Here is a 19,653-nt window from a genome sequence, read left to right as displayed (position 1 = left end):
AAAAAAAAAAAAAAACATTTGGCAAGTTATTTTTGAGTTAGACCAATTCCCCACTCCTGTTCCCTTGTGCTGAAAAGATGGTGGGGATGCAAGAAGCAGCAGCAATAAGTAGCCTGGTGTAGGATCTGCTTAAAGTTGCTGATTGTCTGAACAAAGCTATTTGAAAATAGGTCATTTTGTCCTTTGAAGAGCATTAGAAAATGAGTACAGAAAAGTATTTAAAAGAACATGCACATAAAAAAAATATTGTGAGTGAAATGCTTTTTTCTAAGCATATTTGTTTTGACTTCCTTGCAGATTTTCACCATGACAAAATATTCTCATGTTTAGGACAATTAAGAATTCATTTTCTTTGTAAAACAAACGTGGATAACAGTTGGTTATAGTAGATTTGAGTGATGACGCTTTCTACCCATCCAATTTTGATAAATTGACGTATCACTTGGCTGAGCCTGTAATTCAGCATTTCTAATGTGGTGTTTTTTTTTTTTTTTTTAGAGGAGAAAGGCAGAGCAGAAAGGTTAAATGTTTGGAAGGGTCAGGTAGCTGCCCTTAAGCTATTAACAGAATTTAGATGTAGAATTTCAGCAGAAGGGGGCAAAAGTGTGATTGATGCAGACAAAAATAATCTGTGGAAAATTGTCTGAAAATTATATTCATTTTACCTAAGCTTTTCTCATTAAAGGTGAAAAGAAAATAAATTCTCAGGCTTTTAAGATTCTGCAGTTCTGTGGAAAATGTAAAACTCCACTTCAGAAAGCTTTGAAATCTCTTTCTGCATCTGATGAAAAGTGTGTTTTAGAACCCCCCGCTTTCAAAATGTTCCATGAAAGAGGAACCACCATGCTGGGGTCACACTTTCACTTTAGTCTTGACTTTCTTTTGGCCTAAGATGTGACATTAAATATAACTGAAATAAAAAGCCTCTTTTGAGAGGAAATATTTAAATCTGAAACTATTGGAATGGGGTGCTTCAAGAGTGATAGAACTCTCCCATCCCTTTTTGCTTTCAGAAAATAAACCAAACCAAACCCTAGATTTGTCAGATTTTTGGTTTGAGTTTGTCTCTCAGTTTAAGTGTCTGCACTTTCTGGGAATTTGGAGGAACCATGAAAGAAAGGTTCTGTTAAAAAAAAAAAAAAAAAAAAAAAAAAAAATTCAAGAAGCTCTACTAAGGATTTATTGGGAGAAAATGAAACAAGTTTGCTGAAAATTGCGGATATTATGTGTTATTTAGTGAAACTCCATCAGCTTTTACCTCAGCGCTTTATAGCCACTTGGCCTGGAGACCGCTTCTCTTGCCTTTCTGCTCATCATCTGTGTCTAAAAATGCAACTTTGAGGTCAGATCCTCAAACGAGGCTTGTGTCACTCTGGCCTTCATTTTTAGTGAAATGGAAACAAGAAATTAATAGGAATACATTGCTGTTGATGAAATAAACCAAACCAAACCCTAGATTTGTCAGATTAAGCAGCGTAAGTTAAGCAGCGTACCTTGTGTCAGAGGTGTTGGCATCATCAGCCGCCAGCTGATGTGTGTGCCCAGCTGCAGGCCCAGCAGGTCTACCCCCTCACACGAGGCACTTTTCCCTGTTGTGCACCTTTGTAGTTCATTTTGGCATGTGAATTTTATGCTTCAGTGGAAAGTGCACTGTGAAGTCCTGCATAAAAGAAACAAAAGGGAAATTAAATAGTGCTTGAAAAATGTTTTGAGTAAAATGGTGATGCATAAAACTATCATCATTAAACAACAATGAATAAAAGACCTAAGTCCTGAAAAGCCAGCTGAAAGCAAAAAAAAAAAACCCCAAACCAAAAAACCACCAACCCGGAAAAGCACTGCAAATGAAGTATCTGAGAAAAGTGCATTGCAGTGATTGTAAGAGAAGCTCTTGCTGGATGTTGATGGTGTGCAACAGGCTCTTTTCTAACTGTCTTTTAAAAAGTGTACTTTAAAGAGCAGTGAAATTGTCCTTTAAATAAGGAACATTCAGTTTTCACTATTTCCGTGTCTGGTTATATTTTCTGTGTTTTCTTTTTTTGTGGTGTGTGGTGGGTTTTTTTTTGGTGGGGTTTTTTTTTTTGGTTTTTTGGTTTTTGTTTTTTTTTTAAGGTCTTGATGGTTATGGCAAAATCTTTCATCAGCGTATGGTATAATGGACTACCAGTTGGGTGATTTACAGTCTTCTGAAACATGATATATGCTTATCCTCTTCCTTGTCTATGGTAAGTTTTGTTTCTGTATGTGCCTATTAAATACTTCAGAGAAGGAACTAAAAGCTTGCAGCAACTTGCATTGGGCATCCTTCCCATGGTTTTCATATGGACTAGCCTAAAGTTGTTAACTTACTGAATATGTCAAACCCCGTTCTTTTTCTTAAGCTGTTTGAGGATGTTTTAAAAACTTAACTTCAAGCAATAACCATACAAATTTTGTGTCTCTTTTGAATACTTTTAGGGCTGTGCAAAAATCCTGATACATAGCTTGAAATGTTGTCTTTCAGATTGAAAGCATCTTCACCTCTGTGTGGAATGTCTTAGTTCAAATTAGATTCCAGCCAAATGTTCTTTTAGGTATGACACATACCACAATGTATTTAAGAACAAAATAACTGTAACTGTGTTACAAATATAATTCAGAACACAGGGAAAAAAAGAAATTGGAGAAAATATTTAGAAAGAACTTTTCAGTTTTATTTTTGTACGGCTTCTGTGTTTTGTGCCTGCGATTAATCTGGTTATCATATCTGTGAGCAGTGTTAAGTACTGTATAAACAATAATATTAAAAGCAAAGCTCTTTATAGTATAACTGAACTATCACTTCTGATTTACAGTGTCCAGACATGCAATAATGAGATCCAAAGCAGTAGTTGTTCATTTGGCTAAATGCATTGAGAAACCAAATTTGGGTATCAAAATGTTCCACTGACTGCTCTTTAATGCACCAGAAATAGCAGCCCAGTCTCCTCCCGTCCAAATATCAGGTTAAGTGTTTGAGGTTAAAATCCCTGTTGTCTTGCTCTTCTCCTTTTTAAGGGTTTTGGCATGGCTCTTACACCAGAAGTTATTTGTGAATAGTACTGAATTTTCTGAAATACTTGCTTATCCATTGTTAAAATCCGTCTGCAAATGTTTTTTACCTTAAGTCTGTGTCTAGGGTTCAAGTCAGAAAAGATAGGGCTTGCCAGCATGAAAGGTATCTTTCGTTTTCTATTCTCGTTCCTGAGTCCTTAGAGGTATGCAGAAGTAGTGAGAAAAGCAGAGAGATGCAAGCATTGAGAATAGAAGAGGCAAATTAATGGCATTAGTCAAAGCTGTTCTTATGATATGCTTAAGTACTGTAATGAACTAAGACAGAGGCCATACAGTTTCCAGAGTTGTGTTTGCACTTGATAATGGAAAGATATGTTTAAACATCCCGTATAAACGGATAGAGGTATTTACCACCAAAACGGTTTACTATTATTTTTGATGGAAGTAGGTATTTACATGGTGAAATGGGCAGACACATAGCACATCTTTTTCACCCTTCTGCCTGCCTCTTGGTTACCAATTTCAGCCAGCTTTGCATTTCAAATGATACATCTCCCAGGTACTAATCATGCAACTCTGAAAACCGGGAGCCAGATAAATAGCAAAAAACCCCTCACCTCACTTGTTTCCTCTAGCAAATTATTGAGAAGAAAAAAAGATAGTTTGATGGGTTGTCTAGCACCTGTTGATGCTGCAAGGCAGTTCCCCAGGTATTCACTGAGTTCTGCATTGTTCCCTAACCAAGCGTTTTAGTTGCTGAATTAGCCAATTTGCTTTGAAGATTTGACCTTTTCTTTTCTCCTCTTCCTTATCAGCAATGTGCCTTACATTTCTGTGCCTGGTTTTGCGTCCTGAATGTGCACTGATTCATGATGAAATAAGGGCTTTGTGGCAGGTCTGGTGGAAGAACTAACTTCTCTAAACAGAGAAAAGGATGTCTATCCCATATAGGATTTTGTCTCCTTACCCAGAGGTCTACTACACCACTTTTTACTGCAATTATTCCCTGTGTCCACCAGCATGAGAATAGAATCTACTCCTCTGTGTTTCCATTGTGGCAAAATTAAAAAAAAAAAAAAAAAAAAGAAACCAGAAAAGAAACCAGAATGATGATGTCTTAAATTGTTTAAAAAATGCTGTTTTACGTTGCCCTGATAATTAAAAAGCACTGCTTGCTTTGACAGTCTTATTTGTCAGAATTGCTCCTCTCAGTAGTCAAAACTCTTCAAGCAAAGAGGATGTGTGCATGAAAGGGCATCTCCACCCCCCACCCCCCCTATTGTATCCGCTCAAGACTCACGTAGGCTCTCAAAAGCCCAGTGAGTTACCCCACTGCTTCTTTCTGACCAGATTAAAGCTAAGTTGGACATCAGGTAGTAAACTGAATGTCACCACACACGATGTGAAACCTAGAGGGTTTCTGCCCTTAGTACAGTAACTTGTGGAATTATACCTGAAGGCTAAATAAGCCTCACTTGTCCAATTCAAACCTTCCAAGAAAAGAAACAATATTCAAACCAGTAATATACATTTAGAATCTGTAAAATAATAATGACTATATAGTTCCAGCTTGTTCCCAAATCCTATACCCCATTAGCTAGACCAGGGAAACCTGCTACAGAAAGATATGTTTAGATGATGAAATCAGGCTTTTAGAGGAGATGGTGGGATATGAGAAGAACTTATGTGAAAGGGAAACGGAATCTCTTTCAGGGAAGTACTGGAAGTATTGAAGAAGAATTGTACATCAGCTTGTAGTTATTGAGTGCCTTCTGTATCTTCGTTCTGCATTGGACCGGCTGATATCAACTTTGGCAGTTTTTTGTGACTGGAAAGCAGTCAATGCCACTGAGAGGAAAAAAAAAAGAAAAAAACAAATGTAAAAAACCCCAAACAACAACAACAAAAAGTGGAAAATCTTAATTGCCTCCTATATATTGAGAAAATTCATATGGTATTTTATACTGAACAGATTCTTTTAAAGATATTTAATAAGTAAAGTTAGCACAGGATGACAAAGAAGCAATAAAGCAGAAGCCAGGTGCTGTTTAGGAGATATTTATGATAACTAAAATGAGAATATATAAAACATTAAGGGCCAGGACATCTACAAACAATAAGTGGTACAGACCTTTTGTTAAGTTATAAGAATAACAAAGAGATTTTTAGTACATAATCTCACCGATTTACTTGGAAGACACACTGAAAATAAGTCTAGGAAGCTCAATAAAAAAACTGTAGCAGGTATCCCAAAGTCCTAATACTCACCAGCTGTATTTTCTGAGTGTTATGGAGTATAGACAACAACTTGCAGGGACAACATCAGCAACTGCTAGGTAGTGTTACAGTCCAATTACTGACTTTAAAAAAAAAAAAAATAAAAAGGCAACAAGAAGAAAACATGGAGAAAGCCTAGCCCTGGATCCCAATTTCTCAACTCAAAAAAATCTGTCAAAAACCATGTACTGAAACCTCCTATACCAACACTAAGCAATGGGAAGCTTGTATTTTGGATGTTTCTGTTTCCAACTTTTGTTTCAGACTCTCTGTGCTAATGGCTTGTTGCAGTTTACTGATAGTGCTGTAACTGAAATGCTCCATATTAACTGTAAATCATCATTAGTAAGTATTAAAAACAATCAATTTTTGTTATTTCCATTACTTTCTCCTTATTGTGGAAGTTCAGGGCTCTCTAGACTGCAACTGATTTTGCTCAGTGTTGCTCTGTCGGAGTTCATGCAGATGCATCCAGTGAATCTGGGTCCATCCTGCCGTGCCACTGGCTAGCCAGGCTGTCTGGATACACTGCACCCTTCATTGGGATTCCAGAATAAATGGCATAGCAGGTACCCCAATAGAATCAAAATGAAGCATGCATTATTTATGGAAGTAATCATAATCCTACTGGGATACATCCTGAACTGAGATGCATGCAGCTAATAACAGAAACAAAATAGTAACTATTAAGTGTTTGTCTTGAAAATTTCTGGTTTAGGTGAATTTAAACTAGGTTTTTAATGTTGCCTCAATACATTCAAATAAAGGAAGAATTCCCCTTCGCCCTTTTACTTTCATTTCCACATGCTTCTGTGTACTTCATTTTCAAGCCAATACTGTGATCTGGAAGGACTGCACTATGTCAAGAGTCTTGAATAAATTATGGCACAGAAGCTTCAAAAGCTTCAGAGCAACTAGCCTCAAAGTTAGATGTTGGTTAAGGGAAGACTCAGTACTAAGAGGCATTGCTGCCGATATGCTGTCTACTAATGATTTTCTATTAGTAGGAAATCTTGACTAATGATTCTCTATCAGCATGTCCTGATTGATGCGTTAGTCAACAGATCGGTGCGTCATTTTATTTCCTCTTAAAAAACATCCCTCTAATGTAAGTGTGATAGGATTTGGCTTTAAATGAATGGAGACAGGAAAATATTTTCACTTTTTATAGGTTTGAACTTGTGCATAATTTTCTTCTGAATTCATAAATTATTTGTACCAAGTAACTACCTCTGGGCTTTTTGCGTTTAAAAAAACCCAGTAAATAAGTAAAGGTGCTTGGAATGGGAAGAGGTTCTGTGGTAACGTTACTGTTGTGTTTAAATTCTATGCCTTTTAACTACAGCAGGCTCTTAAAGAAATTGGTGGATTTAAAGCTCCAGCAAACTTGCTTGAAAATATATCCAATGAATTAATATTTAACTTTTAGCCTTTCTACTGTGCTAACGTAAAAAAGCAATGCCAGCCATTTTCTACAAAAGACTAAGGGCTTGCCAGTTTTATTATTAGGGTAAAAAAAAGCCTCATACAAATACTAGTAAAGTGATTATTTTTTTTGTTCTTAGAATGGTAATCTAGTGGGTTTTTTTCTTGTTAACAATGAGTGATGTAAGAATATACCGTGAGTGCTTCAGATCTGTGTGGGTTATTTATTCTCCTGCTATGAAGGTAAAGTTGCCAATGGAAAACCAAGCTGCAGCACAGAACTATCCAACCCATTATGAGTTTGATAGGGGAGGATGCTGGAAAGCTGGAGGGGTTTAAATGGCTTGCGATCGAGGAGAACCCTATCAATGATCAATATCCTTTTGTGCCCTAGCAGCACCAAGTCCTTCCCTCAAACTTAGACCCTGTTCAGCTGCAGGAAATTAGTGCAATTAGCTCAGTGAGAGATGGCTGTATTTTAGATAATCTGTAATTAAGTTGATTTTACCCATTTGTGTTCTCACACTGGCATACTCCTGGCACTGAAATAGAATCATAGAATGTTTTGGGTTGGAAGGGACCCCTAGAGGTCATCTAGTCCAAGCCCCCTGCAGTGAGCAGGGACACCGCTAACTAGATCAGGTTGCTCAGAGCCCCATCCAACCTGGTCTTGAATGTTTCCAGGGATGGGCCCTCCACTACCTCTCTGGGTAACCTATTCCGGTGTTTTACTACCCTCATTGTAAAGAATTTCTTCCTTATATCTAGTCTAAACCTACCCTGCTTCAGTTTAAAACCATTACCCCTTGTACTGTCACAGCTGGCCCTACTAAAAAGATTTTCCCCATCTTTCCTATAGGCCCCCTTTAAGTACTGAAAGGCCACACTCAGGTCTCCCTGCAGCCTTCTCTTCTCCAGGCTGAACAAGCCCAATTCTCTCAGCCTGTCCTCATAGGAGAAGTGCTCCAGCCCTTGGATCATTTTTGTAGCCCTCCTCTGGACCTGCTCCAACAGTTCCATGTCCTTCTTGTGCTGAGGGCTCCAGAGCTGGATGCAGTACTCTAGGTGAGGTCTCACCAGAGCTGAGTAGAGGGGCAGAATCACCTCCCTCGACTTGCTGGCCACGCTTCTCTTGATGCAGCCCAGAGTATGGTTGGCCTTCTGGGCTGCCAGCGCACATTGCCGGCTCATGTCCAGCTTTTCATCCACCAATACCCCCAAGTCCCTCTCAGCAGGGCTGCTTTCAATCCTTTCTTCCCCCAGCCTGTATTGATACCGGGGGTTACCCCGACCCAGGTGCAGGACCTTGCACTTGGCCTTGTTGAACCTCATGAGGTTCACACAGGCCCACCTCTCCAGCCTGTCCAGGTCTCTCTGGATGACATCCCATCCTTCTGGCGTATCAACTGCGCTACTCAGCTTGGTGTCATCCGCAAACTTGCTGAGGATGTACTCGATCTCCCTGTCTCTGGCCAGCATCGCTCATGTGCAAGTCTGGAGGCCAAGAGATGTCAGCAGTTGGATCCTCACCAGCTCTTTAGTGTTCCTCTTGGTTGGTGGCAACAGATGAGTTTTGGGGAAGCTCTCTTTTATTATATGGGACCCAACAATTACTATATTTTGATTGTTCACCTCAATTTTGCTTACTTCAGCCTCTGTGTCAGGCAAATCTGCTGCCCCAGTGCTTGTGTGTTCTTTCGTGTTTCTCAGGGCGGCTGGGCTGGCAGGAAGAGGCACATGGCGTTGCCACATGTGGCGTCATCTCTCCTGCCTGCTCACACTTCTGACCCACACAGCAGCCTGGTTTACAGTGTAATTAATTATGCAGTTTTAATTTGGATACCTAGCTTGAGAGAATATGCTAAATGCTTACTATGAAAATTGAGGACCTTAAAGTTACCTAGGATTAAGCACACAAAAATATGCCTAGAAATGTCCTGTTTGCTGAACATGGACTGCTGGAGGCAGATGGTGCTTCCCATATGCCTGAGAAGCCTGAATTTGGTAACTCCTAGAGTTTCTCACAGAATGGACTCGGTAGGGACTTCTGAAAAGAAAAAAAATAGTAGTAGTATGCTGCTTAGAGCAATCAGTATTTTTTTCTTTGTTCTTTTATAGTTAGCAGGCAGAGTTCCTTTCTGAACGCTTATTATTTTGGAGGTTTTGGAGATTTATGTTACATAAATATATATGTTGGAACTAGATTTTTATATGTGCATAATTCTGAAATAAACAAGATAATATTGAGATATTTAAAAGCTATGTGGCCCCAACTGTGGGAGAGGAAAGCAGGCCTTTGATAACCAGTGTAAATAACATTTAAAAAAAAAAAAAAGTTTTTAAAGGGACTGAGTTACATTTTTTTTTCCAATCATCTAAACAATTAGAATATTCATTAATATTTATAAACCCAGGGACATGTTGGCTGTAAGGCCCTTGGGAGGACTCCTCCCACTCTAGGCAGGACCATCGCCCACCTGCGTGAGGGCAGCCATGGCTGGCTGCCCATCACCTCCAGTCCTGGTCTCTATTCGCATCGGGGGTTATTCTGTGCCATGAACCCACCCTGGCACCTGGGTAATGTCATGAGGTTTCTGTTGGCCCAAACCTCAAGAGTATAAATGTCTTTCCGGCTGGAGGCTCTGCCATCAGCCATGTCAGCACTCCCCCTAATTTACTGTCAGCTGTGTATTTGCCAATGGGACCTCTTTGGCAACCAGCAGGTCACTGATGAAACTGTTGAACAACATAGGCCGCTGAAATTTACCTTTACAAAGAGGTATGGATTTGGTTTTAATTTTATTTTTAATTATGTTATCCTATAATTTACTTAATAGTAGAGAACTGTTATAAGGATATGTGCCCAAACTAAGCATAATCATTTTAAGACTCATTTGAAAAGTAGTTGTCGCAAAGCACAACGTAGGAACTAGGTAAGAATCACTGCAGTTCTCTGCCTTCCAGCTGTTCAAATGCATACGCTGTCTGTATCTCCTCTAACTTTGATTATTAGCCAGCATTAGCAATAGGAGAAATGGGGAAAAGGGAGTACTAGTAGAAAAGACATAGCTTCTGAAAAGTAACTTACGTTTTTTAGCTCAGGGAAACAAAATCTAGGCTTTGTGAACCTGCTTTAGCAGGAGGATTGGACTAGATGATCTCCCGAGGTCCCTTCCAACCCTTGCCATTCTGTGATTCTGTGAAAGGACTGATGAAGTGCTTGAGAAGAGGAGGAATGAGATTCATAAGTTTAATTCATGCTGTTACAGCAGGCTTCCACAGTTCCATTTTGCCTTCATTGCTTTTAGATGAGCTCTATAGTAATTCTGAGTAAATTTATTCAGAAATTTAGATAAGATTGGTTTTTTTTTTTTTTTTCCTCTTACTGTTGTCAATAAAAGTATCTAGATACTGGCAATTTGTTAGCTTGCAGAGAACTATCTCACTGAGATCAGAGCTGTTGCTAGAAAACAAGATCAGTGAAGGTTTTTACAAGTAGATCAGTCATACTTTCTGATAGAATACTGTGTGTAGATAACGTTTGCCTCCCTGGTTACACTGAAATGCTATCCAATGCCCTTCTTTACCAGAAAATTAACAAAGTTGGAGTAAACCAGCATAAAATTCTCAAACATCTAAGGGGCATCTTTTGTGGAGTTATTATTTGACTTAACTTTTAATATCCATCTCTGTTAAATTTAATGTCTGCTTTTCATAAAACCATGTAACACTTCCCCTTATCAGCTTTCCTTTCATTTTGTTTCCCTTTGTCTTACACTGTTTTCTACAGCTTTACAAAAACATGTCTTCTGACAGTATTTTAGTTTTAATTGAGTGCATTTTATAGTGGTTTGTAGCAACTAATTTGGGCTATAAGCTTCTGTAGGTAAGCATTTCTCTTGGAAAATTTTATTTTTTCTGCTAAATTAATTGCTTAAATGCTGCAGTGAATACAATTGTAACCAAAAGTAGTTCTTTGCCATGCTTATATTAAGGAAATAATAATTTAGATACATCAGAATACTGATTTTGAATAATTGGTATCACTGGCTTGGTGAGACATGATATTTATTATTCTAAGGATTATTATATGCTGTTATATCTCAATGTCAGTTTGCTGTATGTCATTAACTGATGTCTATTTTTGCGTGTTTTGTGTATATATATATATAGACAGGCATGCATATATAAAAAGATGAAAGAATAGTTTAAATTATACAGACACACTTTAAAAAAGTTGTTTGGGGGGAAAAAAAGAGGATCATCCTCTTGTGAGAGATGAGCAAACTGGGAACATAATTTATTTCCTTTAAAATAAATCCTATATTTTTTTAAAAAATTGCGTGCTTTATCTGTGTCCAGAATCCATTGCTGTGCATCCCTTATTACACAGATCTTTATAATAAAGTTAGGATTCATCTGGTGTCTCAGTTGTCAATGGGGAGAGGCAGGCAACTCCAGAAGGCAATTCCTTCTTATATCTATGTCTAGATACTTATCTTAGAAGGGGATATATTAACCTCTGGAGTTGGCTGTGCATGCAATATTGTTATTTCCTATTTTAAAAACAGGCCAAGATAAGTATGAAGAGCTCAGTGCTTCCTATAGTTCTTTTTATTTTGTTGGAGCTGTAGCAACTGCATCTCTGGAGTGACCGCACTTGTTCAAGTGTATTCTACATTTTAAGTACACAAAAGGCACTCTCAAAATGATAGAAACTTTCAGGCTGGAAAATATAGTACCTCGACCACTGATATTATGTAGCACAATTAAAAAAAAAAAAATCTTCAATTATACTAGTATTTAATCCAAAAGAGTGGTGGTCTTCAGATCTTTTGTTTGCTTGATGGTTTGACGTTCACTGAAATATCACACTTGCCGTTCTACCTGCTGCCTTTTTATATATAAGCAGAATGTTAAATTTATTAAAACTAGGAGTTTGATTGCAAAAAAACCAAAGCCTGGAGAAGCAAAACTTTTTGAACCATTTTGTAATTTTTCTATTTGTTCCTGAAAAAGTAATGTATATCAATAATACTCCTTTAACTAGTTTGTGTAACATAATTTCTCTTATATTGAATCCTGTGTCACCTCTTTTCTAGAAAAACTTAGTCTTTCTTATTATTTTATTGTTGGTTTTTTTACTATTTTTTCTGTTTTGGACAAGCTTGTGCTGCTCGTTGCCTTTCACGTTGCCTGTTCTAGCTGAACAAATAAAAATCTTTGCCTCTGTTAGATTCTTTTGCCTTACACAGAAACAACTATAAAAATACAGTGGTGCTTCAGTGCAGTGTTCAAACTAGAGTCTTGCCTATGTTTACTCACTACAGTAGCTTTTATCCAAATACTTTTTAATTCTAATGTCTTTGCCATGTCCTTTCTTTGGCAAGAGCTTTACCAGTTTAACATGTTTACTCATCTGTAGTTTTCCATGGATTAGGCAGTCTTCATTTCCTCTCCTAAGTGAAAGTGGTGTGGTGCCCTGTTAAATAGTCCGTGTTTCACCACAGCAATGTGGGCTTTTTAGTGGTGTGGAAATTATTTCCCATTGGACAATATATAGCTTTATTCAGGACTTAATACTTACAGTCCAAGTTTAATTTTCAGGCAAGTGAAGTTAATGGTTTGACTCTGTTATACAAGACCTTGTGTAGTGCTAATTAATCAATGCTATGCATTAAAGCTGAAATCTTTTGGATAAGAAATAATGACAAGGTTTCAACCACTTGTACTAATAAAAGAAAATGTGCCATTTGGGGTTATCCTGACCAGATTTCAGCTTGTATTACAACCTGTGTAATAACCTTCTTACTGCATTTCAATTGCATAGTCTGCTGTTCTTTAATACTTCCTCTAAGCTGTTTTGTTGCTTGGCACAGTTGAGCAGCTGCTGTGTTTCCTCCTCCAGGTGGCTTTGCTTCAAATGCCTGGGAAAAAATAATTCCACTTAAAAATAGGTAACATTACAGTAACATATAGGAGGTACTTCAAATATCTCATGATCCACTTTTTCCTGACTGAAAGATTGTTGATATTTTGCCTTTATCACATTAGAAGAAGGAGAGAGCATTTTTCTTGTGAGGAAAATAATTTAATTGTTTTATGGGCTGCCCAGCTAGGTAGATATCAAAGAGCGGATGGAGGCTTTTGAGAGATGGTTTGTGGGTGTGATTATGCTCAGGGGAGAGGATGGGAGTGAAAGATCTGCCTCAAAGTGGTGAATCCTGTGAGAACTGAGGCATCAAACAACCTTTCCAAGAAGAGCCTGAAGCGATGCATTAGCATCTACAGCAGGTGATGCCAACAAGTCTGAAAAAGCTCAGATTAAATGAATGCAGGTGTTGATGTTAGAAAATCAGATCTCTGAAGTTTAGCTCTAGTTACCATCAAGTTATTGTTCTTGCCAAGGGAAGTTTGGAGGTAATTTAAATTGCAGTGCAACTCAACTTTATGTTGAATCCAAGCAAGGTCATAAAATAATCATGCATTGGATTTAGTTTGGAATGTGAGTCAGCTATGGAGCAGGACTTAGATTTCTTTTTTTGGGGAAATTTACATACCTGAGCTGATTCAAGCACAAGCTCACCGTATTTGTTAAAGATCTATTCCAATGTTTTAAAACCAGAACAAGAGTCTAACTAAGGAGAAGTGGTTCAAAATAGATTTCTTTTTTAATAAGAAGTTTGCCAGTTTTCTGTCCTGTGCACAATAAGGAAGAACAGCTCTTTCAAATAAATCGATAAATAGAAACCTTGGTGTGCATGTAAAGGGCACTATTTAAATCCTATTAAAGTATATTAACATTGTGAATAAGCAAGATGGGTTATTCTTACAAAAAGGAAAAACAGTGTTCTTGCAAGATGTAGGAACTTGTCATCCATGGTGTTTGGGTGTAATTTAGTTGGATAAGAGAGACAGAACCTTTGGCCATTTTTAAAAGGATGTGGTTTTGGGAAGAGGTGGCTTCATTTCTGTGTTTCAAGTAGACATGATGTCTCCATGTGGGGCAATGTTGTCCAGTGCTCCCAGCTTTTTGAGGGTGATACAGATAAGAGAAAGGAGGAGCTTGTAACCCTGATGCTATCCATGGGAGGGCTGCATGCGTCCTCTGCCATTACGTATGTCTATAATCTTGAGCCATTTATAAGATAAGGGCTAATTCAGCCATTCCTGAAGAGTCATTGTTATTTCAGAGGATAAATAATGCTGTCGTATTATCATCACTTCACTGAGTATTATGAGACTGCTAACACTGATGTCCCCTCTATTTGGTTAGTTTAAAGAAAGCTATAAACCTTGCTTGTAAACTGTGTTCTGTGCAGCTGCTTTTATACCGCGTTGAGCCATATCATTGTTGACAGAGTTTTTGATTATGTTTGATTTTTATTTTTGCTCCCAGTGTTCTATGAACTTTCAATCAAATTAATGATTATAAGGTGCCTGATTACTGATAAGCTCCTAACTATTTGAAGGACTGAGATAAAACTTTTCTTCTGCCTCTCCTCTCCCTTTCCTTAAATTAGTCATACAGGAGAAGAAAGCCAAAGCAAGACACCAATATTCATGTGCAAAGAAATTTGTCATGATCTGGTTATGCTGTTGCTAAGAATGCTTTAACTTGTCAAAGGCATGTGATACAATGCACTTAAAAAGCTTCCTGCGCTCAGTCTGAACTGAATTATTGGGATAATTGGACACTTCTCAAATTTAATGGGCAATATCATAGAATACCAGGTTGGAAGGGACCTCAAGGATCATCTGGTCCAACCTTTCTAGGCAAGAGCACAGTCTAAACAAAATGGCCCAGCACCCTGTCCAGCTGCATCTTGAAAGTGTTCAGTGTAGCGGAGTCAACTAAAATAAAGCTATATTATTTTTTCAAATACTTTCATTAATCCTTAAGGTTTCAGTTTCCTGATGTGATAGGTGAAAAATCAACTAAGTGGAGAAATGTTTTTGTGATGGTGTGATTGGCTATCCCAGCCAGGAACAGCACTGAAACACCAGACTTGAGGAGGGTTTGTTCTGCACTGAAGCTGAACATGCTCCCCCTTTCTCTCCTCCCCCATGTCTGATCCCTGGGTAGCATAGATGTCACTGACTTCCAGCAATATTTTGCCTGTCTCCACCAGTTCTTAGGAACTGGGAGATTCCAGGAAGTTTTTGAAAACTGAGTTTTTTGTAAGTTTCCCAAACTCAATGTTTTTGCAGTCTTAAAGTTCTGCAGGTCTCTGAGATCTGGGGAAAACGCATGTCTCGTGGCCTACTGTGATGAGTGATAAACTAGCGTTATGTCTATGTTTTCACTGCAGTTGTGGGGCTTGTCCTCTACTTATGGAGCATATGGATAAACTAAAATTGATAATTCAAGAAAAGAATAGGTGAGGTTCATTTAAGACATCTGTGACACAGTGGGAAAAGACCCGCAAGTCAGTTTAGCAGTTAGTGTGTGTGCTCTTAAACATATTGGAGGTACAAAGAAAATAGAGCAGAAATCGGGAATAATGGGGCAGGTGGTGGGGCGGAGAAGCGTTGCAAAGAGAGAAAGAAGTGTATATGTAGCTTGGAAAAAAAAAAAAATCTGTTGTTTGGAAGTCAAAGTTTCTGCTGTTCAAGGCTTTCTGCTACTTGCCTCTCAGGGTGGGAGTGCTTCTTTGGAATTCTCTTCCTTAGAAAGTATGTCAAGAAGCTTCTGTCACGGAGGTGTTTTGCTTATGAGGGAAAGGGCAAATTGAAAATAATTTGTTAGCAGTGCTTGAGAACTGTGGCCATCTACTCCTTGACAGAGTGCAGATGACAGTAAGTGGCGTGTTAGGGTACAAGTTAAATTAGCAGTATTAATTAGCTGTCTGAGCTCTCTGCTTATTGTTTTTCCTGCTGTGAGTCTTTTCTAGACCCATCTTGTGGGTCCTACAAAATATAATCAGAGCAGTTGACTCTACTGTATGTATATTACTTATCTCTGTTTTATAATCTACTTGTTCAGATGTGCAAATTGCTCTGATTAACTCTGCTTGGTTAATCTGGCCCAGAGTGGTGACATTTGTGTCAACTTTTTTGTGCTTCAACATAGAGATTTTATCATTCAATTGAATTTGAAAAGTCAAAAGTATGTGAGCTAATATTGGCTGGTACAGGAGTGATTTCAAGGACTTTAAACGGAGGAGAAACTGGCGATGTATCAAATTTACAATCTGTAAATTCATCAAATTTAGATTGAATGAAATGCAGGGACATTTTTGAATTATGCAGCTATTCAGCTTTTTTTTAGTAAAAGTGTCTCAATATGTTCCTTATAATTTGGTCTTTGAACCATGCGTAGTTTGATCTAGGATAAATTTAGTAGTGTCAGGAGAGCAGTAATTAACCTTAGCAAGGTGTTTTGGACTGTCTTGGTCAGTTGACAAACAGTTTGGATGTAACCTGTATTTCTGGAAATAAACTCTTCTCATATAGCTTGCAGAAAGAGTTACAGCAATGCGTAGTGGAAGGTACAATACGATACATTGAGCGCTTGCTTGCGTCCACATGCGCTGAAATCTCTACCTGTCCTGGCGCTAGCACCATGAAAGCTGTTGGTTTCACCATACGTCAGCTATGATGCTGACATGGTTGGTTGTCTTTCCGCAGCCCAACATCTCCTTGCTTTTCTTCAGAGGTCAGGATCAGCTGTCTGCTGGCGTGCCTTCCCAAAAACAAGAAGCTGGTCCTGAGCTGTGCAGTGCCAGTGTAGCTTAACACAGTGCTCCATCAAAACAGGTTAAACGGTGCCTCAAAGGTAGGATTTATAACCTGGCTTTCTGCATGGGGGGTGCTTGGGCTGCATCTCCCCGGCGCTGGGAGGTGTAATGCAGAGGGTACCTTGTTCCCACCCCCCTGTTTGCCAACAGCCCCTGATTGCTTGTGTCCCTTGCTCCTCAGTTCATTCACAGCCCTCCCTTGTTGGTGGGAAAGGGGCAAAATTTTCAGTGGTACCAGCGGAGTAATTACTTCAAGTATTCTTTGTAAGTCCCATTCGGGCTTGGGTTTGTTTCCTACTTGTACTTAGTGATTTGGCAAAATAATTGACGTCCAAATGAGGTTTATAGTGGGCTCCAATATGGATAGAAGGGTACCCTTTTTTTTTTTTTTTAAAAATTTTGTTTTAAATGGACCTCTTCAATATTTACTTAGTCCTGTAGGAGGGCATGTATAAGCTCTAATGACTTAGCCAAGTCTCTGCTTTGTCTGTGTCTCTGCTTTTATACAGGCTTTTTCAGTCACTGCAGTGCTTGCTGCTTCTTGCTTGTGAAAGAGATTGCAGGTTGTGTTTTCCCCCTATTTACCAATGGATTTATTTATATATTCAGAACCGATTTTTGCTATGTTTGCTGCCACCAGTGTCTTTTCAAACAGCTTTGGCTTTTATTGAGGTGCTGGTGTTTTTGGGAGGTTTTATTGCTTTGGTTTTTTTCTCTTGCTGTCATTATCCTTGAAAGAGAATAATGAAGACCAACCCTCACTAAATGGAAGAGTAATTTTAACACAAGACCAAATGGTATAAACTATGTATGTTAGGAGTTAGAAGGGAAGTTGGACTCTGCAGCAGCTCTGAAATATAAATAATGAATTTAAAAAATATATTAAATGGATCATATGACCCCTTGATATCGAGCATCTCTGTATCTGAAGCTCACCTTGCTAGTTCCATACATGTACAATCCACTGATTCACGGAAATGGGGTGGCTTTTAGAAGCATAACTGCTTCAGTGATTTTTCAGAGACCAGCAAGACATTGGGGGCTTAGCAAACATAACAGGACTGATTCATTGTCAGCTAAATCTAATCAGGTCTGAAGAATGGCATTGTTTATCCCTATGGGATCCACCTTAAAACAAACAAATACAGAACTTTCTAGCTGCCGCTCTTTTACAGAGCAGCTTCTGGCTGCTACCCTTACCCGGGTGGGTGGGGGAAATGCTGCATCCCAAGGACCAGTGTGAATGGCCACTCGGAGCCGGCTTCTCAGGATCCCGTCCTAACCCCTCCTCTCAGCTGGAAGACTTTGGGCCCTTCTGTGCAAATCGGATGCCTGTTCTTTGATCCTTTCATCAAGGAGCCCAAAGCTTTGAACTAAGTGTCTCAATCACTGTTTCCCACCAAACATGGTAAAACAATTGAGGATTTTGGTGGGGGAAAAGGTGGGGGTCTTGTGTGCACTAGCAGTGACTGAAACCAGCAAAAGCTTGTCTAATTAGACTTTTCCTTTTTTTTTTTTTAAAAAAAAAAACAAAACACCTTTTATTTTTTAATACAGTGCTGTTGAAGAAGCTGAGGTGCTCTCAGCTGCAGTGGTAGAAACATTACCATTTCATGCCCTGCAAAATCAAGAACAGTATGTTGTTGATCTGTTAGCTTAAAGTTCCTATTCTCTAAAGTTTTAAAATGTCACTGATACAAAACTTTGCTAAGATATCCTGGCTCTGCTTTACAGAGCTTTGACATTTTGCATTATAAAATACTTCTTGAAGCAAGGGGGTTATTTATTATCTCATCCCTCTAGGCTGATAACCAGTGCAGAAGTTGTCACTCAAGATACAGATTACAGTATGTAACAAAAATTATTTAAATTTTTGCAGGTGTTTTTGAGCAAGAGATATAAAATATGGTAACATTAATTTGTGATTTTGAAATTAGAGAGATTTGTTTTCAAATAAAAATGATGCATTATGGAAGATTCACATTTTAGAATATCTGATCATAATAATAGGATACAATAATAGTTTCATTTTTCTCATCTGAAAGGTAAATTAATATTTAGGCATACAAGTAAAAGTGGTCTTTATTTTTTTTTAGTCCTATCCTCGAAGCACTGAGTCTACAGAAATTTTCTGTACTCTGCAAATGCAACTTTTTTTTTGTCTGCAGCTTGACACAGTGTAATTTTAACACTGAAATGTTAATAGCATTTTCAGGGGGATAATTCATACAGTTCTATTGCTTATGTCACTGTCAAAAAGGAAGGAAATTTGCCAGACCTGGGTAGCTGTTAAAAGGCAGCGTAAGCTTGAACAACTTTGTGAAGGGCGCGTATGTCCTTCACGGCACAGAACCCTGCCCACCGGATGAGAATTGAGGACATCCTTCAGATTTCAGTTTCTGCCTTCCTTTTTAGTTTTGTTGGCAATGGATGATACTGCTGAACTTTCCTTTGAATGCTCACAGTACTTCCTGCAAAATCATTTTCTCATGCTGGGCCCATTTAGGAGCATACCTGAGCCATGGGTGGGCTGGGGAACCTCTCTGACCCTATTAATGTGCTGTAGAGCAACTTGTCTACCAGGATAGATTTACCTGACCTGGTGAAATGATTGTGTTAGTTTTAAATTGTGCTTTGCTCTTGTTTTTAATATAGCTTCACGTTTTTGGGGCATAATCTGGCTCTTTCCATACTGTGACTTTCTCTCTGAATTTCAGCAGAACTGCTTGCTTGTTTAAAATAAAACATGTGCCTAAGTGCTCTGGTGGCTGGGGGCCAGAGCACTCAACACGTTGCAGGGCTGAGCCCTAAGTGCATGCTGCTTTAATGTATAGTCTTCTCTAGCCCAGGGTAAATTGGGATTAACTCTATAGGAAGTGTCACAGTACTGTGAGGATTGGGAAAATACCTCGCTACGCGGAGAGGGTAGCTCGGGCTCCTGGCAAATGCAGGTGCAAAGGAAGCAATGCCTGTGGTGTAATGCTTTTTTAAGTCTGTCATCAAACGAGGTGCTTTTTGTGGCTAATGAATCGGTCAGTTAATTTTCTCATCACCGTGCTCGAACTTGTACCTGCTGTTGAACACTGCTCTCGTCTTTTCACACATTGTTGAAGATGGCATTAACATAACCTTCTTTCCTGTTATAAGGGCTTTAAATGCCTTCACACTAATATTGAAT

The sequence above is a fragment of the Egretta garzetta genome, unplaced genomic scaffold, assembly GCF_000687185.1.
Source record: "Egretta garzetta isolate BGI_Z169 unplaced genomic scaffold, ASM68718v1 scaffold248, whole genome shotgun sequence".
Classification (NCBI taxonomy): domain Eukaryota; kingdom Metazoa; phylum Chordata; class Aves; order Pelecaniformes; family Ardeidae; genus Egretta; species Egretta garzetta.
Note: the sequence above shows the minus strand (reverse complement) of the source record.